Here is a 22,821-nt window from a genome sequence, read left to right on the forward strand (position 1 = left end):
AAAGTTTTGTCTGGATATATGCCCAAGAGCAATCATAGTAGGAGACTTCAACACCCCACTCACATCAATGGACAAATCCTCTAGGCAGAAAATCAATAAAGCAACAGAGATTCTAAAGGAAACAATAGAAAAGTTAGACTTAATCGACATTTTCAGGACATTACATCCAAAAAAAATCAGAATATACCTTCTTCTCAAGTGCACATGGAATATTCTCAAGAATTGATCATACATTGGGGCACAAAGATAACCTCAACAAATTTAAGAGTATAGAAATTATTTCAAGTATTTTCTCTGACCACAATAGCATGAAACTAGAAATCAACCACAGGAAAAGAAGTAAGAAAAAACCTACTACATGGAGACTAAACAACATGCTACTAAAAAACCAATGGGTCAATGAGGAAATCAAGAAGGAAATTAAAAAATACCTTGAGACAAATGATAATGAAGACACAACCACTCAAAATCTATGGGGTGCTGCAAAAGCAGTGCTCTGAGGGAAGTTCATAGCAATACAGATCTTCCTCAAAAAAGAAGAAAAATCTCAAATCGACAACTTAACCCACCACCTAAATGAATTAGAAAAAAAGGAACAAGCAAAACCTAAAGACAGCAGAAGGAAGGAAATCATAAAGATCAAAGAAGAAATCAATAAAATAGAGATTCAAAAAACAATAGACAAAATCAATCAAACCAAGAGGTGGTTCTTTGAAAAGGTAAACAAAATTGACAAACCTCTGGCTATATTCACCAAGAAGAGGAGAGAAAAAAACCCATATAAACAAAATAAGAAATGAAATAGTGTTGTTTGGTTTTAAGGACCATGTCTTCTGCTTCTTGAGAAGTAAAGAACTGTCAAGTCAATCAATACTTATCAACTCTTTTCTGGATATCAATTCAGTGAGAAATTTGCTCTGATGTAACTTAAGTGCTTTATTCACTCTGGAATCTTAATGATAAATTCATGTGAATTGTGATATATTCTCTGAGTATTCACAAGTTTTAGTGTTTGTTAGCATTTGTGGGAAAGATGAACTTGAGGGGCAAAATTCTCTTAATCAATTTTAACTTCTTAAGCAACACAGTTCTCAGAACTGGCACAATGATACAAGATGCAGAAAACATCTTCCTCTCCATGGAATTTTTTTGTTTTCTACTATTCCTCAGATATGCATTTTACGGTGAAAATGTATACCATGGTGGTTAACAAGAGCTATACATTTTTGTCTTTTTCAATGGAGTGGAGGGTGGCAGAACCAGTTTATATGGGCTTATGTAAGGAAGAAGAAAAAGCAATTTTACACAAGTTTTTAAAAAATAATCTCTAGATTTAGTATTATCCTCCTCTAAGTCTCAGTGGAAATCAAGTAAAACTGGCAAACAGATTTTAAAAATGAATTAAAAGAAGCAAAAGGCAAGAATAGCCATTCTTGAAGAAAAATATCACTCAGATTATTCTTAAATAAGAAAAAATTGGCTGTGTAGGTGTACATTTGCCCTGTAACATTGTTTTTGAACATTGGTGTGTATTTGATAATAAAGAACACAGAGACTTAGCTGTGTTGAAATAAGACCCATGCCTCTGTATTTTTACCAAGATTCCCAGCTGACTTTGATACCTGCCCAAGCTTAACAATCACTGCCCCAGTTGACAACTAGACAAATTATAAAACTGTAGCAATTAAAACAGGGTGGTACCAGCATCAGAAACAATAAAGAGACTAATGAAACAGAAAAGAAAGCCCAGAAACACACAGCTCTATATACATGCTTGACAAATAAAGGTGAATTTCAGATGATGAGAAAGAAGAGACTACTCAAAAATGATTCTAGGAAAATGGTATCTATATTAAAATAAAATTGGATTCAAAAGATCAACAAAATTTAAAAAGCATTAAAGACAATATTAAAAAGTCAGAATGTTAGAACTTTCACATTGAAAAAATTCTATGTGCCATAGGACCATAGGGTAAAGAAGAATTTCTAAAAGACAGATTTGTAAAGTGCAAATAATAAGGCAAATATAGACTAAATCTTTTTTTAAAAAAACTTCTTCCTTGGAGTTCCCGTCATGGCGCAGTGGTTAATGAATCCGACTAGGAACCATGAGGTTGCAGGTTCAATCCCTGGCCTTGCTCAGTGGGTTAAGGATCCATTGTTGCCGTGAGCTGTGGTGTAGGTTGCAGACGCAGCTCAGATCCCACATTGCTGTGGCTCTGGCATAGGCCGGTGGCTACAGCTCTGATTCGACCCCTAGCCTGGGAACCTCCATATGCTGTGGGAGCAGCCCAAGAAATGGCAAAAAGACAAAGACAAAAAAAAAACAAACCTTCTTCCACTTGCAGCTATCTATAAGAAATCAGATGTTCCTAGATATTGCTTAGCCAAAACAAAAATATTGAAATTAATTGGACAAGAATATAGTTGTCCTTCCTAACAAGAATTATAAATGCTTATTTTCTAATTGTATAATCAAATGTCTTAAAGTTCAGTACATATGATACATTTATGCTAATACAATGCTGGTTGAATTTCTTTTACATACTAATGTTTTATATTAAATTTTATTTTAATGAAAAGTCTACTATTTTAAAACTCTTGCTTAACAGACAAGCAAACCCAGGCCCAAGGAAGTTATTTAATTTGCCCAAATCCACTTAGAAATACCACTTACACCTGGATCCCACTTTGTCATTTCACTGCACGATAAGTACTTAGCATATATACTATATACTTATATCGAATACTTATATATATATATATATATATACACACTTACATATACACTTATATACTTATATATACATATATGCTATACATCTGTATATATACTATATACTTAGTATATATATATACTATATACTTAGTGTGTGTATATATAATATATATACACTGTATACTTAGTATATACTCAGTATTTACTATATACTGAGTATGTACTTAGTATATATACATAAGTACTTACAATACTTTGTCATCATTTAAAATTTCCCTCTGTTTTGTTTGGCCTATGTTTTCCTCTAAACATAGGCTAAACACTCTCTGACATAAACGACAGCAACATCTTCTCAGATCCACTTCTTAGAGTCATGACAGTAAATACAAAAATAAACAAATGGGACCTAATCAAACTTAAAAGTTGCTGCACAGCAAAGGAATCCCTAAACAAAATGAAAAGACAACCCACAGAATGGGAGAAAATCTTTGCAAATGAATTGACTGACAAGGGATTAATCTCCAAAATTTATAAACACCTTGCATCTCTGTACCAAAAAAACAAACAACCCCATCAAAAAATGGGCAGAAGATCTAAACAGACAGTTCTCCAAAGAAGACATACAGATGGCCAAAAAACACATGAAAAGATGTTCAACATCACCAATTATTAGAGAAATGCAAATCAAAACCATTATGAGGTACCACCTTACACCAGCCAGAATGGCTATCCTCAAAAAGTCTGCAAACAATAAATGCTAGAGAGGGTGTGGAGGAAAGGGAACCTTATTACATTGTTGGTGGGAATGTAAATAGGTGCAACCACTGTGGAAAACAGTATGGAGATTCCTCAGAAAACTAAAAATAGAACTACCATTTGATCCAGCAATCCCACTCCTGGGCATCTATCCAGAGAAAACCATGCCTCACAAAGACGCATGTACTCTGATGTTCATTGAAGCACTCTTTTCAATAGCCAAGACATGGAAACAGCCTAAATGTCCATCAACAGAGGAGTGGATCAAGAAGATGTGGTACATATACACGATGGAATATTACTCAGCCATTAAAAGGAATGAAATACAGCATTTTTAGCAACATGGACGAACCTAGAAATTATCATGCAAGGTGAAGTCAGCCATACGAGACACCAACATCAAATGCTTTCACTGAAATGTGGAATCTGAAAAAGGGACAGACTGAACTTCTTTGCAGAACAGATGCTGACTCACAGACATTGAAAAACTTATGGTCTCCGGAGGAGACAGTTTTGGGGGGTGGGGGGATGTGCTTGGGTTGTGGGATGGAAATCCTGTGAAATTGGACTGTGATGATCATTATACAACTATAGATGTGATAAATTCATTTGAGTAATAAAAAAATAATAATAAAAATTAAAAAATTAAAAAATAAAATTTCCCTCTGTAGGTGATTTACCCTTTGGAAAAAAATCAACAGAAAAAAAAAATTCCCCTAACAAATTAAGAACAATAGAAGATCTAAACAAATCTAATTTGTTTGGTGAAATCTACACAAACCTAATTCCCAGGGAAGTATGGACCCTCTCTACCCTTAGCAGTAGCAGCTATATTCTAGCTCCTCAACCACAAAAGCTGAGCTGAATGGTTCGCTTTCTGTGATCTCGCAACTGTTTCAGCCTGAGTGCCATTTGCTTTCATGATGACCGTTCTAAAAGAGCAATGCAAAGTGTATTCACTTGGGAATAACGTCTGAGTTGTGCTTCTGGCAGTTCCTAATTCAGCGATCATATAATTTTTCAGGCATCATATTTTTCCAATCCCTAGAAGAATACTCTGTATTGTATAAAGTGATTCACAATCAAATTTTAGTTGAGAATTTCAAAACCCAGTTTGAGACAGAACAACAGCAGCACATGCCTATTGTCTTAAAGTCAAAGACAAGAATCACTGTGGTTCATTCAGTAAACTATTTCTGCAATGTGCCAGGCAGAGTTCTCGTCCCAGAATATAAGGAGGAGAGATGGATAGAATATGCAGACTGAATCTACCAGGAGAGACCAGCTGATATAAATAACCTGACTATACTGTGTTGAACTCTGTGTGGGCCTACCTTTTTCTTTTTTACTGATAGACTCTCAATTTTCATTGTAGTAGCAATGTGATCAACTAAAAATGTTTCATTTCCTGGCCTCTACTGCCCTGAGGTGCATGCAATATTCTTCTGCCAATGAGATAAAGGCAGAAGTCCATGGAGAGGTTATTGCTTCCTGAATAAGCAATCAAAACCTCCCTAGAATGAACAACCTAGCTCCTTTTCCCTTTGTTCATTCCCTTTCTTCTCAAGAATGGGGAAGAGATACCAGGAAGTGTAGCAGCCATTGTACAACTGTGAGGCAGCAAGCCTGAGGACAAAATCCTGCATCTAAGGATGGCAGAGTAGAAATATGAAAATAGATAGACGTCCTGATAATCCCCTCGATGACCCTGTATAACCTCATCCCAGAATGTCTGTTGCATAAGATAAATAAACTGCAATCTGATTAAATCATTGCTAAGACAGGCTATGACAGAGAATGCCTGTCATTCTAAAATACAAAAGAGGAGACAAAGGGAAGTTTTTGCAAGACACACTGGCATTTGAAATTTGAGCATTAGCTAGACAGAAGGAATGAGGAGACAGCAGAGTCTAACGGATAAGGGGAACTGGAATCAGAACACACGAATTCATAAAAACGTGATTTCTGCAGTGCACCTATACTTGTGTATATTTAACTTCTCTATACCTCAGTTTCCTCCTCTGTGGGAGAAGGGTGACTTTTGTACCTATTTTATAGCATAGTTTTAAGTATAAAACAGGTATCACTGGTGACACTATTAAAATAAAATTGTGTACATCATGTGGCAGGTGGATGTGGGAACACAAGGGCCTGGGCTGCTGTCCTCACAGCTGTATTCCCAAAGGCAGTGCATTCCCATTCTGCATACTGCCTGACTATTATCAAGTATTTCTAGATTGATCTGTATTATCAGTTAATTCACTAAGGATTAAGAAGGACTGATTTAAAAATGTCCTTTCCTCAGGATTTAACTGAGCAATATGCAGTTTGAAGATTTTGCAGCTATCAGATATATGGCACCGATGGATGCTTGAATAAGAACCTGGTTTTCATTTTGATGACTATTTATTATCCACATGTACCTCTCCTCTCCGTCACCTCCATTCTGTTATCAGATAGTTCCTGTTAGGTTGGTCATTCCCTGTTCAGTTCTTTCCTCTGCTTGACCAAAGACGTTTCTAACTTACTCCAGCTTCTAAATTCCTCTTGAGACCACCCCCTGAGTTCCATGGCCTTTTTTTAAAATGTACCTCGGGATTTTGTTTTTATTCGATTATGGTGACGTCAACAGATCAGGAAACACTTTTCATTGGAACAAGTTATTCACAATTCTCAGAGGAGAGGGTCATGCTGGGCCATGCAAGCCCACACCAGGAAGTATCAGGGTCTGCCAGGAGGTCGAAGAGTGGGGAGAAAGCAGCTGCAAAAGGCTATATTGTGATTTTGTAGGTAGGGATAGTTGAGGCCATGTAAACAGTTCAGAATTGGCTAGTTTGAATAATTTCTATGGACTCTGGGCTATAGGATGATCCCTAGCTGTCTGGTACTGGCCATGGAATGATTGCCTGACAGATCATAGAAGCCAGAGAGAGGAGGTGGTTAAAAATATGAATTTTGGACTGGTTGGTTTGCGTAGTTTATTTTCTCCAGCAATTAGCCGGTCGCAAGAGGGGCAGTCCTTTCCTGGTCACTGATGACCCCAAGATATCAAAGTATCATAAGATACAGAAAATAAAAACATGATTAATTGCAGGCTTGGGCTCCGGTTTTGTATTTGTTGATTTACACATTTCAGTTGTGTTTTTTAAATTTTTCTTCTGTGCAATGGAATGTTCAATTCTAATAATCTTACAAATAAATAAGTCACACATGGTTTAAAACATTTTCGTCAAAACAAAATTATTCAAAATGTTCAGAGTGTTTGGGCTAGACTGTTTTAGGGTCTTTATTTTCTAGGTAATTGCTGTGATTTTCCACTGTGAAGAGGCAGGATTAGTCAGTTGAGTCTTTGAATAAATACTTCCCAGTTTGCATTTAAACAAGATTAATTGTAGTGACTACACAGTTACTACAATTAGTCTAATATATATAATTATTCAGTATCATACACCCAAATACTGATCATCTCACCATCTTTCTCCAAATAACTGCATCTTCTTCTAGAAACCATACTGTATATGGATGAGTAAGTCACTTTGCTGTACAGAAGAAATTGGTACAACATTGTCAGTCAAATCTACTTTAATAATTTTTTTTAAATTTTAAAAAGTTTGTTAAAATAGAAACCATATTATATTTTAGCTGCGTGGGGATAGGAGGGTGCAGTATAGCAAATTCTAAGCTACAATACAGGTATTTTTCTAATGAAATGCAATGCTTTTTGAAATGCCCTTTAATCTTCACTCTCAACATTCCCAAATCATGAGCCATCCAAAACTCCCAGATCATGAACCTTAATTTGACCTGGTATTTGTATCACTCAGTAGAGTTTATAAAGCTCTGTTAGTACATGATCTCATTTAAACTCCACAACCACCTTGGGCGGGGGCGGGGGGGGGGGTATTGGAACAAGCTTATGCTCCCATCAGTCCAGGGATTTACATACTTATGAGCTCAAGATTTTGAGCCTAAAAAAAAGTCACCTTTGGGTGAGTGGAGTTGGACACTTCATTAGACTCCTGCACTCAGAAATCTCAATGATGAAGAGGCAGCTCAAATTATCCTGTTGACTTATACCTTATATATATATTTTTTAAAAAAATACCTTATATATATTAAAAAAAAAAAATAGAGTTCTTGTTGTGGCTCAGCAGGTTAAGGACCCAACATCGTCTCCCTGAGGATGCAGGTTTGATCCCCCGCCTTGCCCAGTGGGTTAAGGATCTGGCGTTGCCACAAGCTGTAGCTCAAATCCAATGCTGCTGTGGCTGTGGTGCTGTGGTGTAGGTGGTGGCTGCTGCTCCGATTCAACCCCTAGCCTGGGAACTTCCATATGCCACAGGGCCATAAAGAAAAAAATAAAAAGAAAAGAAAATGTTTACTCTAAAAGTTAAATAATACATTCAAACATCCAGTCAGCAGCAGAGCAGTGATTGAATTTCAAATTGCCTTCTTTTTTTTTCAACCAGCCTGGTTGAAAGTGGCCTGTTAGAATTGTGAATACAGTAATACAATTGCTGACTTAACTTCTTTGAAGTCATCTGTGTTAAGTATTGTGCCCTTACTCTCTGTGTCTTTCTCATTTTAGGAGATTCCCTACAGCCCTATGTACTCAGCTTTCTCTACCTTCCATACCTTGAAAATCAATCTAATAAGTTCATTAACTGCCTCTCCAGCAATAAACATCCCGTTTTTGTAGATGTTGCCAATAAGTGTGATGTAAATGCCACAACCATGGCCAGTTTCAAGAACAACCATCTTTAATAATGAGATTACCAAATTCCTGAAAAATTACTAAGGCAGTGCTACTCCCCGAAGTATGGTCCTGCATGGGAGTATCGCATCACCTGTCGGAAGTTGGAAATGTAAATTCTTGGGCCCTGCTCCAGGCTTAAGTCAGAAACTTTGATGATAGGGCTCAGGAATTTCTATTTTAACAAGCATATAGGTCATTCTTGTGCATACTTAGGTTTGATAAGCATGGTATAAGTTTTCTAGGATTGTCATTGAAAAAGCACCTTAGATCAGGGCCTTAAACAACAGTTTCCTCATAGTTATGGTGGCTAGATGTCCATGATCAAGGAATCAGCTGGTTTGGTTTCAATCTCACACCTCCTTTGTTGGCTTATAGATGGTTGTCTTCTCCCTTCGTCTTCACATGGCCTTTTCTCTGTGTGTCTGTGTACTAATCTCTCCTTTTTGTAAGGACAGAAATCCTATTGGAGGTCACCTCAGTGACCTCACAGAATTTTAATTACCTCTCATATGCTGAGGTGCTGGGGGTTATGACTTTAATATATAAATCTGGGTACACAAGTTATACCGTAAGAGTGTCCAATAAATATCTCTTACATAAACGAATAAAAAATAAGATGGGAGGGAATAAAGAACACATCATCGAAAGGCAAGTACTCACGCTAATCTAACTACTCCTGAATATGGGCTTCATCTACTAAGTTAGTCAGCAGAGAATGGCAGTAATTATTAAAAGCACTCAGTAGTCAGATGACAAAATTTGCACCATCATGTAATTTTTAGTTTTTATTAACTACTCTGTTTACTATTTTTATAAATCAAACTTACATACACTACTTGAGGGTACTTTCACTGGGCAGATTTAATTGATATTTGACATCATAATTTTGGTGCCCAAATTCAGCAGACCAGGTAAGCTCTGTCGTAAAATGGGAGCTGAATTTGGGCACCAAAATTATGATGTCAAGTATCAATTAAATCTGCCTGGTGCAAGTATCCTCAGGTAGTGTATGTAAGTCTGATTTATAAAAATAGTAAACCATTCTCTGCTGACTAACTTAGTAGATGAAGCTCATATTCAGGAGTAGTTAGATTAGCATGTAAGTCCTTGCCCACATATACCCAGACACATAAATACATAAAATAAAAGTGGGAAAACTGTAAAGTCTCTGGTTTTGGTATGACTAGATACGCTATTTAGGGTTATTCATTTATTAAACTCTGATTTTGGAATATTTAATAATTCTACTTTGTCAGATTCATTGAACTGTGTCCAGTAGGGGCACTTGGGGCATTTTATCCTAAGAGAAGTAATGCTTTAAATTTTTTTAATTTTTTAATTATAGTTGATTTACAATGTTCTGTCAATTTCTGCTGTACAGCAAAGCGACCCCATTATACATATACGTGTGTGTGTGTGGGTGTATGTGTGCACGTATACATTCTTTTTCTCACAGTAGCCTCCATCATGTTCAATCACAAGTGATTAGATATAGTTCCCTGTGCTACACAGCAGGATCTCATTGCTTATCCTCTCCAAATGCAATAGTTTGCATCTACTAACCCCATTTAAATTTGTATGTAGTGTTGCATTAGCAATCTCACCATCCTAAAATTGTTCACAATAAAATTATATTCTTGGAGTTTCCCAGCATATTCTTCAAGATTTCTGTTTGCAGACATATCTTGAATCCTAACACATGTAGAGTCATTCTAACTCTTACTGCTATTCATATCATAAATGTTTTCATATTTTGTACATGAAGAGGCACAAGTATGAAGATGATCATTTATTTTTAAAAAATCAAGTTAAAAGTAGCAAATATCACTCCATGATCCCAAAATTTTTCAGGTGACTTCAAGGAGGAAAAAAAAAAAATAACACATCATCATTAGCAAACTCCCCAGGCAGAAACTCTGACATATCGCCTTTGATTATATCTAATGCATCACATGTTTTTGGTAACTAGATCTGACAGATACCCCATGGCACATCAACCCGAAACTATTCAAATACTGCAGTGCAACTCGCCTTTCTGAATTTAGGGCACCAATTTTCTCAAACAAGAAAGAGAAGAAGTTGTCTTACTCCCTAGGAATTCCTAGAAAAAAGAACCATAGCATCCCAGAGGTAGAAAGGATACTGGTGTTTGTGTAGTTCAATTTCCCATTTAATTGGGAATTCCCTCTGCACGACCCCTAACAATCAGTCACCCCTCTTTGCCTGCACACTCTCTATGACAGTGCAGCTGCTGCCTCTGCAGCATCCCACTGGCACTGTCTGCACTATAGGGCAGCACGAAGTTGCTGACTGACACACAAATTATAAACCAGAAACTTAATCCCCACTTTCAGAACCTTTTGTGTGTTCTCTTCTGATTTAAAAAAAAATAAATAAATATGTCTTAAACAACTTTTTAATGCCTCTTTCCCCTCAATACAGAAGCATATTTATGATACAGCAATCAATCAATCAATCAATAAACTGTTGCCTTGAACCTATTGCCTTAGCTTTCTTCTTCCATAATATGCTGGAAAAGGACATGGTATGCTTGGTTTACTTTACTCACTTGCCATAAACTTTGGAGGCAATTGAACTCCTACCCCACAACATCACTGAAACCATTCTTCTCAGTCTTATCCTTCTACATTTCTAAAACATCTGAATACTCCCAATTCCACACATCTTTTTAAAAGGTGCTTCTCTCTTGTTTCCTCTGACACAGTTCTTTACTTCTTCTTGCCCATGTCTCCAGTCAATCCATTGTGCTATCCTTCTTGGATTTATCTTGCTTTTTCACTCCTTTATACTTACCCAGGTTTATCTCTTCTATTTTCTCCTTATTTTTAAGGGGAAAAAAAAGGAAAATGCCTCTTAGGATGTCTGTGAGCCCGCAAAATTGTGTCCAAAACTTTGTATCTTTATATGTGTGCATATTTCTAGGACTGAAAAGTATTTACTGAGTACTTGAAGGCTTCTTGAAATTAAGTTCTCCACAGCTCCTTGCATGAGTGCATCCACTGCTTGGTATCAGCTGTCTCCTGCACCCATCACTAGGCAGCTCCACTGATATCTCTCAAGTGCCTCAAACACTGCAATACAGAAGCAAATCAATATCTTACCACTACCACTAAATTTACCTCTCATACATTATTGCTGTCTTTATGAATTCCAACATCCTCCATACAGTTGTCCAAAATATAAACCAAGGACCAGTCTATTGTCCCTCCTCCCTACTCTCCAAATCCAATTGGTGATGAAGTCCTCTCAATTAGACCTCTTCAGCACCTTCAAAACTCATACCTTCTCCAAGCAACTGCCGTGCTTCAGGGTGCCTTCATTTCTCAATCTAATCCGTCTAACAGATTCCTAACTGATATCCTATCCCAAAGTTTACTTATCTTCAATCCATTTTCTACATTTCTCCTAAGTGTTTTATGCCAAAGCCCATATATGATCCAGGCATTTGGCTATTTATAGTTTCCAACAGCCTTCAGGATAAAATCCATGTGTCTTAGAATAATGTGCAATGCTTTTCATTACTTCTGCCTGAATGTTCATCTAATCTATTTATACTCGCATCTTCCTATCTCTTGCATTTCTCCTGCTAGTTCCTCCTTACTCCAAGTATTCCCTGCTTCCCTCTCTATCACCAGTCACATGGCTAACTCCTATACATTCTTCAAACTCAGCTCAGATATCACATCATCCATTCTTTTATTTATTCATTCAGCGAATATTTACTAGGAGCCATCTCTTTGCTAGATATCGTGCAGATATAGTATGAATTAGATAGACATAATCCCTTACCTCCTAGAATTTCTCTTCTATCTGGAAAAGCATTCATACCAATCAGTGCATAATTAGTTGTTCTATTAAAACAACAATAAGTGATTTCAGAAGTAAATATAAGGTATATTTAAATATGGTACTGATCTAGCCTGGGATATCAGGGAAAACTTCCCCATGGAAAGAGATCTGAAAGATTGAGTTGTTCCCCGGCAAAGGAGGGAAAGGGATTCCAAGTGAAGGGAACAGCAAGTGCATTGTGCAGAGGTCTTGAAGCAAAAAATGTTCATGTTGAATTGGAGGAACTGCCGCCCAGCTGCAGCCCAGGGTGTAAGATAGTGAATAACACAAGTTGAGCCTGGAGACAGAGGAATGGTCCAGATTATGCTGAGATTTTGGAATCTTGTTAATGATTTAAGTCCTATTATAAGGGTAATAAATAGCCAAAAGGGTTTTAATTAGGCTAGTGATACAACTAGATATGCTTTTTTATCACTCTGATTCCTGTTTATAGAATGGATTGCTAAATGTAAAGAGTAGATACAAAGAGAGCTTTCTGGAAATTACTGTAAGAATTTAAGCAAGGTGTGATAGTGATATATCAAATTGCTAATGTTGCAGTTAGAAAATATAAAAATATGAAGGCTGTTTGGAACTTAAAGCTAGCAGGACTTGATAAAGGACTTAAATGGCTGGTAAAGGAAAGGGGTGCTAAGGATAACATCAATATTCCTAGCTTGTACAGCCAGGTGGGTGATTATGCCATTCATTGATATAAGCAACACTGAAAGTGGAGCAAGTTTCACGGGACAGTCATTACCACAGTTTCCAATTCATTAAGCTTGAAGGTTAATGTTAAGTAATCAAAGCTGGAGGGCAAAAGTATATTGTCAAGGTTAAAGATATTAACTTAAGAGTGAGTATATTGGTGATCATTAGATTTGGAGTTGTCATCAGCCCAGAGTATAAAGCCATAACAATAAAATTAATAATAACATCTAACATTTATCAAGATTTTACTACATGCCTACCACTTTCTTAATGGATTAGGAGATATTAATTCATTAAATCCTCACAAAAGCCTATTGATAGATGTGATTATTATACCCATTTTACAGATAAGGAATGTAAGGCTTAGAGAGATTGGATGAATTGATCCAAGTCACAGAGTGAGTTAAGTGACAAGATTATGGATTCAAACACAGGCAATGTCAGCTATTTAGCTCCATAAGATGGTAGAATAGGAAGTTCCATCACTCCTTTTCCAACAGAAACACTGATTTACCGATGATATGTGTACCAACATAACTTTATGAGAAATCCAGAATCCAGTTAAGTTGCAGTACCCCCGGCAAGATCAAAATTGAGAACAGATACTGAAATAGGTAACAGACCCACTTAAGATGAAAACGAATAAGTATACACCAAGATGCATTATAATCACATTGTCAAAAGTCAAAGATAATTTAAAAAGCAGCAAGAGAAAAGCAACTAATCACATAAAATGAAAGTATGTGACTCCATTGACTCCATAAGACTACAAGCAAATTTCTCATCAGCAATCTTACAGGCCAGAAGAAAATAGGATGATATATTCAAAGAAATATATGTTCTGAAAAAAAAAAAAAAACCTACCAACCAAAAATACTACATATGGCAAAACTCTCCTGCAAAAATTAGGCCAGCCTGACCTTGATAAATCCAGACATATCAGACAAAGGCACTGCAAGGAAAGAAAACCATAGGCCAATATCCCTGATGAATATAGATGAACAAAACCTCAACAAAATACTAGCAAACTGAATTTAATAGCTGTTAAGCGGATCATACACCATAATCAAGTAGAATTTGTGCCTGAAATGCAAGGATGTTGGACCATACACAAATCAATAAATGTGATTCACCACATTAACAGAATGAAAAATTAAAACCACATAATCATACAATAGAAACTTAAAAAACAAACAGACTCAAAGATCTCGAAACCAAACTTATGTTTACCAAACAGGAAACATGGAGGTGGGGGTGATAAATTAGGAGGTTAGGATTGATATGTGTATATATCAATACAAGGATACAAGGGTTACAAGGACCTGTATAGCACACGGAAATTTACTCAATACTGTGTAATAACCAATATGGGAAGGGAATCTGAAAAGGAATGGATATATGTATATGTATAACTGATTTACTTTGCTATATGCCTAAAATTAACACAACTTTGTAAATCAACTATATTCCAATGTAAATTTTTTTAAAAACATGCAGAAAAAGACTTTACCAAATTCAGCACCCTTTCATGATTTAAAAAATTCTGAACAAGTGGGTATAGAAGGAATTTACTGCAACATAATAAAGGCTGTATGTGAAAAGCTGACAGGTAACATCATACCCAACAGAGAAAACCTGAAAGCTTTTTGTCTATGATCAGGAACAAGGCACGAGTACCCACTTACACTTCAATTCCACAGAGTACTGGAAGTCCTAACTAGAACAGTTTAGCAAGAAAAAGCAATACAAGGCATACAACTTAGAAAAGAAAAAGTAAAATCATGTCTGTTTGCTGATGACATGGTTTGTGTGGAAAAGCATGAAGGCTTCACACACAAAAATAATGTTTGAACTAATAAAAAACTCAATAAAGTTGCAGGATACAAAATCAATGTTCAAAAATTAGTTTGTATTTATATATACTAACCAGAGATTTTTGAAAAGGAGATTAAGAAAACAATCCCATTAAAATAGTTCAAAAAGTATTAGCAACGAGATGCTGCTGTGTAGCACTGGGAACTATGTCTAGTCACCTATGATGGAGCATGATAATGTGCAAATAATAGAAAAAAAAATACTCGGGAATAAACTTAACAAAAAAGAGGAAAGACATGTACAATGAAAACTATAAAACACTGATGAAAGAAATCAAATAGGACATAAATAAATAGAAAGACATCCCGTGTTCATGGATACAAGACATAATACTAGAAAAGGTCCATGCTACTTAAAACCATCTACGGATTCAGTAGAGCTGTCAAAATTTCAATGGAATTTTTCACAGAAATAGAAAAAGCAATCCTAAAATTCACATGGAAACACAAAAGACCCCGAATAGCAAAGCAATCTTAAGAAGAATAGACTTGGTGGTATCACACTTCATGATTTCAAAATATATTACAAAGCTACAGTAATTTTTAAATTATGATACTGGCATAAAAGCAATACATAAACCAATAGAAAACAATAAAGTCCAGAAATAAACCCAAGCATATATGGTCAACTTTCCTTCAACAAGGTTTCCAAGAATATATAATATAGAAAGGATAATCTCTTCTACAAAAAACATGTTGAAAAATTGGATACCTACATAGAAAAGAATGAAATTGCACCCTTATCTGACACCATACACAAAAATAAATTCAAAATAGATTACAAACACAAGCCTTGAAACTATAAACTTCCTAGGAGAAAATATAAGCATTGGCAAAAATATGGAGAAATTGGAATCCTTTTACAATGGTGGTGAGAATATAAAGTGGTGCATCAACAATGAAAACCAGTATGAAAATTCCTCAAAAAATTAAAAATAGCGTTACTATATGACTCAGCAATCCCAAACGGTTAGGATCTCAAAAAGATATCTGCACTTCCATGTTCACTGCAGCATTTTTCACAGTAGTCAAGTTACAGCAATAGCCTAAAATTCCAGTGATGGATGAATGGATAATGAAAATGAGGTAGACACATAACAGCGCACTACTGTTCAGCCTTTAAAAAAGAGATCTTGCCATTTGCAACAATCCGACGAACCTGGAGAACACTATGCTAAGGGAAATAAGCCAGTCACAGAAGGACAAAAGAACTACCTTGATTCCACTTATAGGAGGGATCTAAAATAGTCAAATGCATAGAAACAGAATAAGACAGTGTTGCCAGGGGCTTGGGGAGGAGAAATGAGGAGTTGCTGTTCAAAGAGTTTCAGTCGTGCAAGATGAATAAGTTCTATAGATCTGCTGTATAATTTTGTTATTATAAGTTAACATCTTTATACACTTTAAATTTTTTAAATATCTCATTTATTCTCACCACACAAAAATAAAAAACAAAAAACTCACACATATACACAGGCAGTGTCCCTTCAAAGCCCAAATTCATTAAACACTCACCTGATTATGGCATATAAAAGGCATAAAAGAAGTGTTTTCTGATTGAATGAACTAATACTTCTTACAAACCATTCACCACCCTGGTTTACAAACCCTAAAAAACCTGTAGTAGGTTCCAATCACTGCAACTGTGATAAAATTAAACCTCTGAGTCTTCTTCACACACATTAATGCCAAACCAGGTTTCACTCTTCTGTCCTGAGCTAATTATAGATGTAACCTCTGAGAACAATGTTATGATTACAACTAAATCTCATGGCCTTGCTTTTGCCCTGCCACCAAATTACCAAGTTCACTTTGAATCCTCATGACTGTTAGCATTAGAGGGGGCCCAATTAATGCACCTTTATTTACTCTTCCTTAGAACTGATTCAACAGAGGACTTAGATCCAAAACTAATGCAGGTGATAAATCAAAATAGCACTTTTATTTGTGATAAAGCTTTTTTTTTTTCCTTTTTAGGGCCACACTCAGGGCATGTGGAAGTTCCCAGGCTAGGGATTGAGTCGGAGCTGCAGCTGCTGACCCACACCACAGCCACAGCAATGTGGGATCCGAGCCACATCTGGGACCTATACCACAGCTCACAGCAACACCCAATCCTTAACCCACTGAGCAAGATCAGGGATCAAACCTGCATCCTCATGGATACTAGTAAGATTCATTTCCTCTGTGCCACAACGGGAGCTCTGTGTGATGAAGCATTTTTTTTATGATTTCTCTTTTATTTTTTTTTATTTTTTATTGTTATTTCCCCAATACAATTTTTTTCTACTGTACAGCACAGTGACCCAGTTACACATATATGTATACATTCTTTTTTCTCCTATTATCATGCACCATCATAAGTGACTAGACACAGTTCTCAGTGCTACACAGCAGGACCTCATTGCTAATCCATTCCAAAATCAATAGTTTGCATCTATTAACCCCAAGCTCCCAATCCACCCCACTCCCTCCCTCTTCCCCAGGCAACCACAAATCTATTCTCCAAGTCCATGATTTTCTTTTCTGTGGAAAGGTTCATTTGTGCCCTATATTAGATTCCAGATATGTGATATCATATGGTATTTTTCTTTCTCTTTCTGGCTTACTTCACTCAGTAGGAGTCTCTAGTTCCATCCATGTTGCTGCAAATGGCATTATTTTGTTCTTCTTTATGGCTGAGTGGTATTCCATTGTATATATATATATACCACATCTTCCTAATCTAATCATCTGTCAGTGGACATTTGGGTTGTTTCCAAGTCTTGGCTATTGTGAATATTGCTACAATGAACATGCGGGTGCATGTGTCATTTTTAAGGAAAGTTTTGTCCGGATATATGCCCAAGAGTAGGATTGCTGGGTCATGTGGTAGTTCTATGTTTAGTTTTCTAAGGTACCTCCATTCTGTTCTCCATAGTGGTTGTATGAGCTTACATTTCCATCAAGAGTGTAGGAGGGTTCCCTTTTCTCCACGCCCCCTCCAGAATTTGTTATTTGTGGACTTATTAATGATGGCCATTCTGACTGGTGTGAGGTGGTATCTCATGGTATTTTTGTTTGGATTTCTCTAATAATCAGGAATGTTGAGCATTTTTTCAAGTGCTTGTTGGCCATCTGTATATCTTCCTCGGAGAAATGTCTCTTCAGGGCTTTTGCCCATGTTTCAGTTGGGTTGTTGGCCTTTTTTGCTGTTGAGTTGTATAAGTTGCTTGCATATTCTAGAGATTAAGCCCTGTCAGTTGCATCATTTGAAACTAGTTTCTCCCATTCTGTAAGTTGTCTTTTTGTTTTCTTTTTGGTTTCCTTTGCTGTTCAAAAGCTTGTCAGTTTAATTAGGTCCCATTGGTTTATTTTTTTTTCCACTGTACAGCATGGGGACCAGTTACACATACATGTATACATAATTTTTTCTCCCATTGTCATGCTGCAATGTAAGTATTTAGACATAGTTCTCAGTGCAGGCACTCATTGTAAATCCATTCCAAGAGCAATAGTTTGCATCCTATTAACCCCAAGCTCCCAATCCTTCCCACTCCCTTCCCCTCCCCCTGGGCAACCACAAGTCTATTCTCCAAGTCCATGATTTTCTTTTCCATGGAAAGGTTCATTTTTGGTTTATTTTTGCTTTTATTTCTGTTGCCTTGGGAGACTGACCTGAGAAAACATTTGTAAGGTTGATGTCAGAATGTTTTGCCTATGTTCTCTTCCAGGAGTTTGATGGTGTCTTTTCTTATGTTTAAGTCTTTCAGCCATTTCGAGTTTATTTTCATGCATGGTGTGAGGGTGTGTTCTAGTTTCATTGAGTTGCATACAGCTGTCCAGGTTTCCCAGCAATACTTGCTGAAAGACTCTCTTTTTCCCATTTGATGTTCTTGCCTCCTTTGTCAAAGATTAATTGACCATAGGTGTCTGGGTTTATTTCTGGGTTCTCTATTCTGTTCCATTGATCTGTATGTCTGTTTTGGTACCAGTACCACACTGTCTTGATGACTATGGCTTTGTAATATTGCCTGAAGTCTGGCAATATTACAGAAGTATGCCTCCTTCTTGGTTTTTGTTCCTCAGAATTGCTTTGGCAATTCTGGATCTTTTGTGGTTCCGTATAAATTTTTGGATTGTTTGTTCTAGTTCTGTGAAAAATGTCATAGGTAATTTGATAGGGATTGCATTGAATCTGTAGATTGCTTTGGGTAGTATGGCCATTTTTACAATATTAATTTTTCCAACCCAGGAGCATGGAATAGCTTTCCATTTCTTTCATCTTCTCTAATTTCCTTGACTAATGTTTTATAGTTCTCAGCATATAAGTCCTTTACCTCCTTGGTCAGGTGTATTCCCAGGTATTTGATTTATTGGCGTGCAGCTTTAAAAGGTATTGTATCTCTGTATTCTTTTTCTAATATTTCATTGTTAGTATACAGAAATGCAACTGACTTCTGAATGTTAATCTTATATCCTGCTACTTAGCTGAATTTGTTGATCAGTTCAAGTAGGCTTTGGGTTGAGTCCTTAGGGTTTTCTATATATAGTATCATGTCGTCTGCATACAGTGACAGTTTCCCTCTTCTCTTCCTATTTGGATGCCTTTTAGTTCTTTTGTTTGTCTGATTGCTGTGGCTAGGACTCCCAGTACTATGTTGAATAACATTGGTGAGAGTGGGCATCCTTGTCTTGTACCATATTTCAGCTTTTCTCCATTGAGTATTATATTTGCTGTGGGTTTGTCATAAATGGCTTTTATTATATTAAGGTATGTTCCCTCTATACCCACTTTGGTAAGAGTTTTTATCATGAATGGATGTTGGACTTTGTCAAATGCTTTCTCTGCATCTATTGCAATGATCACTGATAAAGCATTTTCTTTATTTATTTATTTATTTATTTATTTTTGTCTTTTTTCTATTTCTTGGGCTGCTCCTATGGCATATGGAGGTTCCCAGGCTAGGGGTCGAATCGGAGCTGTAGCCACTGGCCTACACCACAGCCACAGCAACGCGGGATCCGAGCCACGTCTGCAACCTACCCCGCAGCTCACGGCAACGCCAGATCGTTAACCCACTGAGCAAGGGCAGGGACCGAACCCACAACCTCATGGTTCCTAGTCAGATTCGTTAACCACTGTGCCACGACAGGAACTCCTGATAAAGCATTTTAAATGTGGCTTAAGCATAAAGCAGAAATGGCATCCTGATACTAAACCTCAGAATGGCAGAGTTTGCCATGCTATCCCAGGAGGCAGTAGACAACCAGGAGCCTCCCTGCAAATGCACTTGCCTCTGTAAAGCTTCCACTACAGAGGACAGAGTTGAATGCATTCATCTAAAAGCATCTGAATTGCCAGAGGAAAGGGAGGAAGAGCTGGGGCTACTCTCAAGGAGATCCTTTCCCAAACTCAGCAATATTCATGCAGGGGAACAAAGGGCAAACAAAAAGGAAGGACAGAATATATAAAATTTTATGTCTCTCTATAGAGAAGAGAGGACATATAAATGTAATAATGGGTAATATTTGTCCATGAATGGATAAATGATAGTATTTGCTTAGCTTATTTTACAGGATTGCTGTGATAATTTAGACAAAGTGAAAATTATTTGAAAAAGATAGCAAGTTAACTTGTAATATAGATTGATCTTATTTGTACTTAGACAATCCTGAATTTGTGTCCCACTTCTGCAAACAGCTAACTGTGTGAACTTGGGCCTGTTGCTTAATTAAAGTTAACTCATCTATAAAATAACATTCATCTCAGAGTGTTTGTGATAATAGTATATGTAAAATTTGACACACAATGCTTATAATATAGGAAGCCCAAAAGTTTTGCAGGAGTAGTGTTAGTAGTAATGCTAATAGTAGCAATTACTATTACTGGTAAGAAAAGGTATCAAACATATCAGAATAAAGCTTTCAGAGACCAGAAACACTAGCAAAGAAACACTAGTATCATACTCTTCCATAAGCTGCTATTTTCATTCAATACATAAAGGTCTGTCTTATCATTTTAACTGCTGCCTAATGTTCTTATTGAATAATAATATCAGATTTAACCAGTCTAAATTCCCTGTGGAGCCTCATTTAAATAGATATCAATAAGTCATGAACCGACACCACACACATCTTTGTTCACCTTTCAAAGTATTTCTTTTGAGTAGACCTTCTTTTCAAATCTAGAAAAAAAGCACTCATTTAAAAAAGGTATTAGAATCTGTCTTGACATTTTTTGTCTGCCATTTTTGATACCTCCCATGACTACACATGTGTAATAAAAAAATCATACATTTTTTAAGACTCACCTTGAGTCTCTTTCTTTTAGTTAAGCTTTCTTGGGCTATGAGACCCACAGCTCATCTTCCCTGATCAGGCAGTGTAGCTTTTGCTTATAAACTCTCTTTTATTGTCCTGTTCCTCACATGTAACCAGGTTTAACTTTCCAGCTATTTTTTAAAACCTGGAAATTATAAACATATTTTCCTTGATATGAACCACATACATTAAGGCTATTAGACTACTAGACCTACTTAGGGAGTAAACAAAATTAGTCTAAACCCAACTTCCCAAATTGGCACCATTTGCTTCTCTGCCCTTTTACCTTGCTTATTAAGCATTCCCTGGCAAAGGAAAAGTAAAGAAATTTTTAAACCTCTAAGACAAGAGGTTATTTTAAAGGTTAACCAATCAATAAAAGACAGAAGTGCATTTTCTACAAGTTTATTCCAAGCTCTTCGGGAGAGATCTGTATACACACCTACAGTGAATTTAAAGAACCAGATTACCTATGCATCCCTGTAGTGGGGCTGCTGACAATCCTTGACCAGAAGTGCTGCCTGATAACTGTGCTTACTGCAGACTTGTGGGACTCCAATAACGTTGTCCCTGCACTGTCACAGGAGTGCCCTTCATTCAGTTAGCACTTCTCTGAATGCACTTAACTTTCTTCCAAATCGGCAGCTTTAAACATTATACAAGAACATAGGTCCTCATAATTTACTAAAATTCAAGGTTCCAGGAATCATTATCCAAATTTACACGTGCTTGCAAGTCAATAGAATTGTAATTAATTTATATGTGAGTTAAAATACTATGTCAAAGTTTCTAACATAAACTTTTAATATAATTTTGCTTAAAGTAATGCCAAAGTGCAAGAGAAATCAATAAAATTCAAATGTTGTGCCTAAGCTACATTATTTAGTACTTTAAGAGTTTTATGTACAAGCCCTTCATATATATTGGAAAATGCAGGAATCTAAATTATATATCTCCTTGGACCTATCTTTCAAATTAAGAAGACTGTGAGATGCCTTTATTTTTGCCTATAGTATAGTTTAAATAAGGTTTGTGGGCTTTTCAATGGTTCAAGTACCCTAGCTGATTGCTTCTATATCCAGGAAATAGTATATTTAAAGTTGGTTCTTCTATGAAGACAACTGCTGATGAGCAAAGCTGTTTCCTTGGAAACGTCTAAGCAGCATCTGACAGCTTGCTGAACATCTGAAATGTACCACAATTGATCTTGGTGGCCTGTACCTAGACAAGCTGACTTAAGAGTAAGGATTGGTAAGCTAGGCTGAGAAGGCAAATCTGAATATTATTTGGACAGCAAATTTCTCATTGTCAGTCTTCTTCAGAGACTCTATGCTGTCTCATTTTATTATCTTGGAGTTCATTCAGTGACTGAAACATTATATTTAAAATTCAGTCTATAACAGGACTTTAATGTTGGAAATGATATTTTCTGGCTTGTACTTTTAAAATATGAATTTCTGGAATACCTATTGAGGACCTCATCTCTGCTATGCAGAAGGCAGTCAGAGTTCAATCAGGACAAACCTTGGGCATCACCGAAATGGGCAGCATTTACCATCATCACTCATCTATGCCATATGAGATTAAGAACTGAAGAATTCTTGGAGCAGCAAAAAAGAATCATAATTAACCCCAAAGCAAGTATTATGCTATCCATCACTGTGGTGCTGCATTAAATAAACAAAAATGTATACTGAAATGTGTCTATCATATATTCTCATTTATTTGACACTAATCATTTGTGTCACCAAAATGGCAAATCATGTGAAGAAGTTTAACACTAAGTAGTTGGGTTTGGGCAAGAGAGACTACAGGGCTGAGTGATGGCTTTACCCTACATTCTAGCTAATTGG

This window comes from Phacochoerus africanus, chromosome 10 (genome assembly GCF_016906955.1).
Source record: "Phacochoerus africanus isolate WHEZ1 chromosome 10, ROS_Pafr_v1, whole genome shotgun sequence".
Lineage (NCBI taxonomy): Eukaryota > Metazoa > Chordata > Mammalia > Artiodactyla > Suidae > Phacochoerus > Phacochoerus africanus.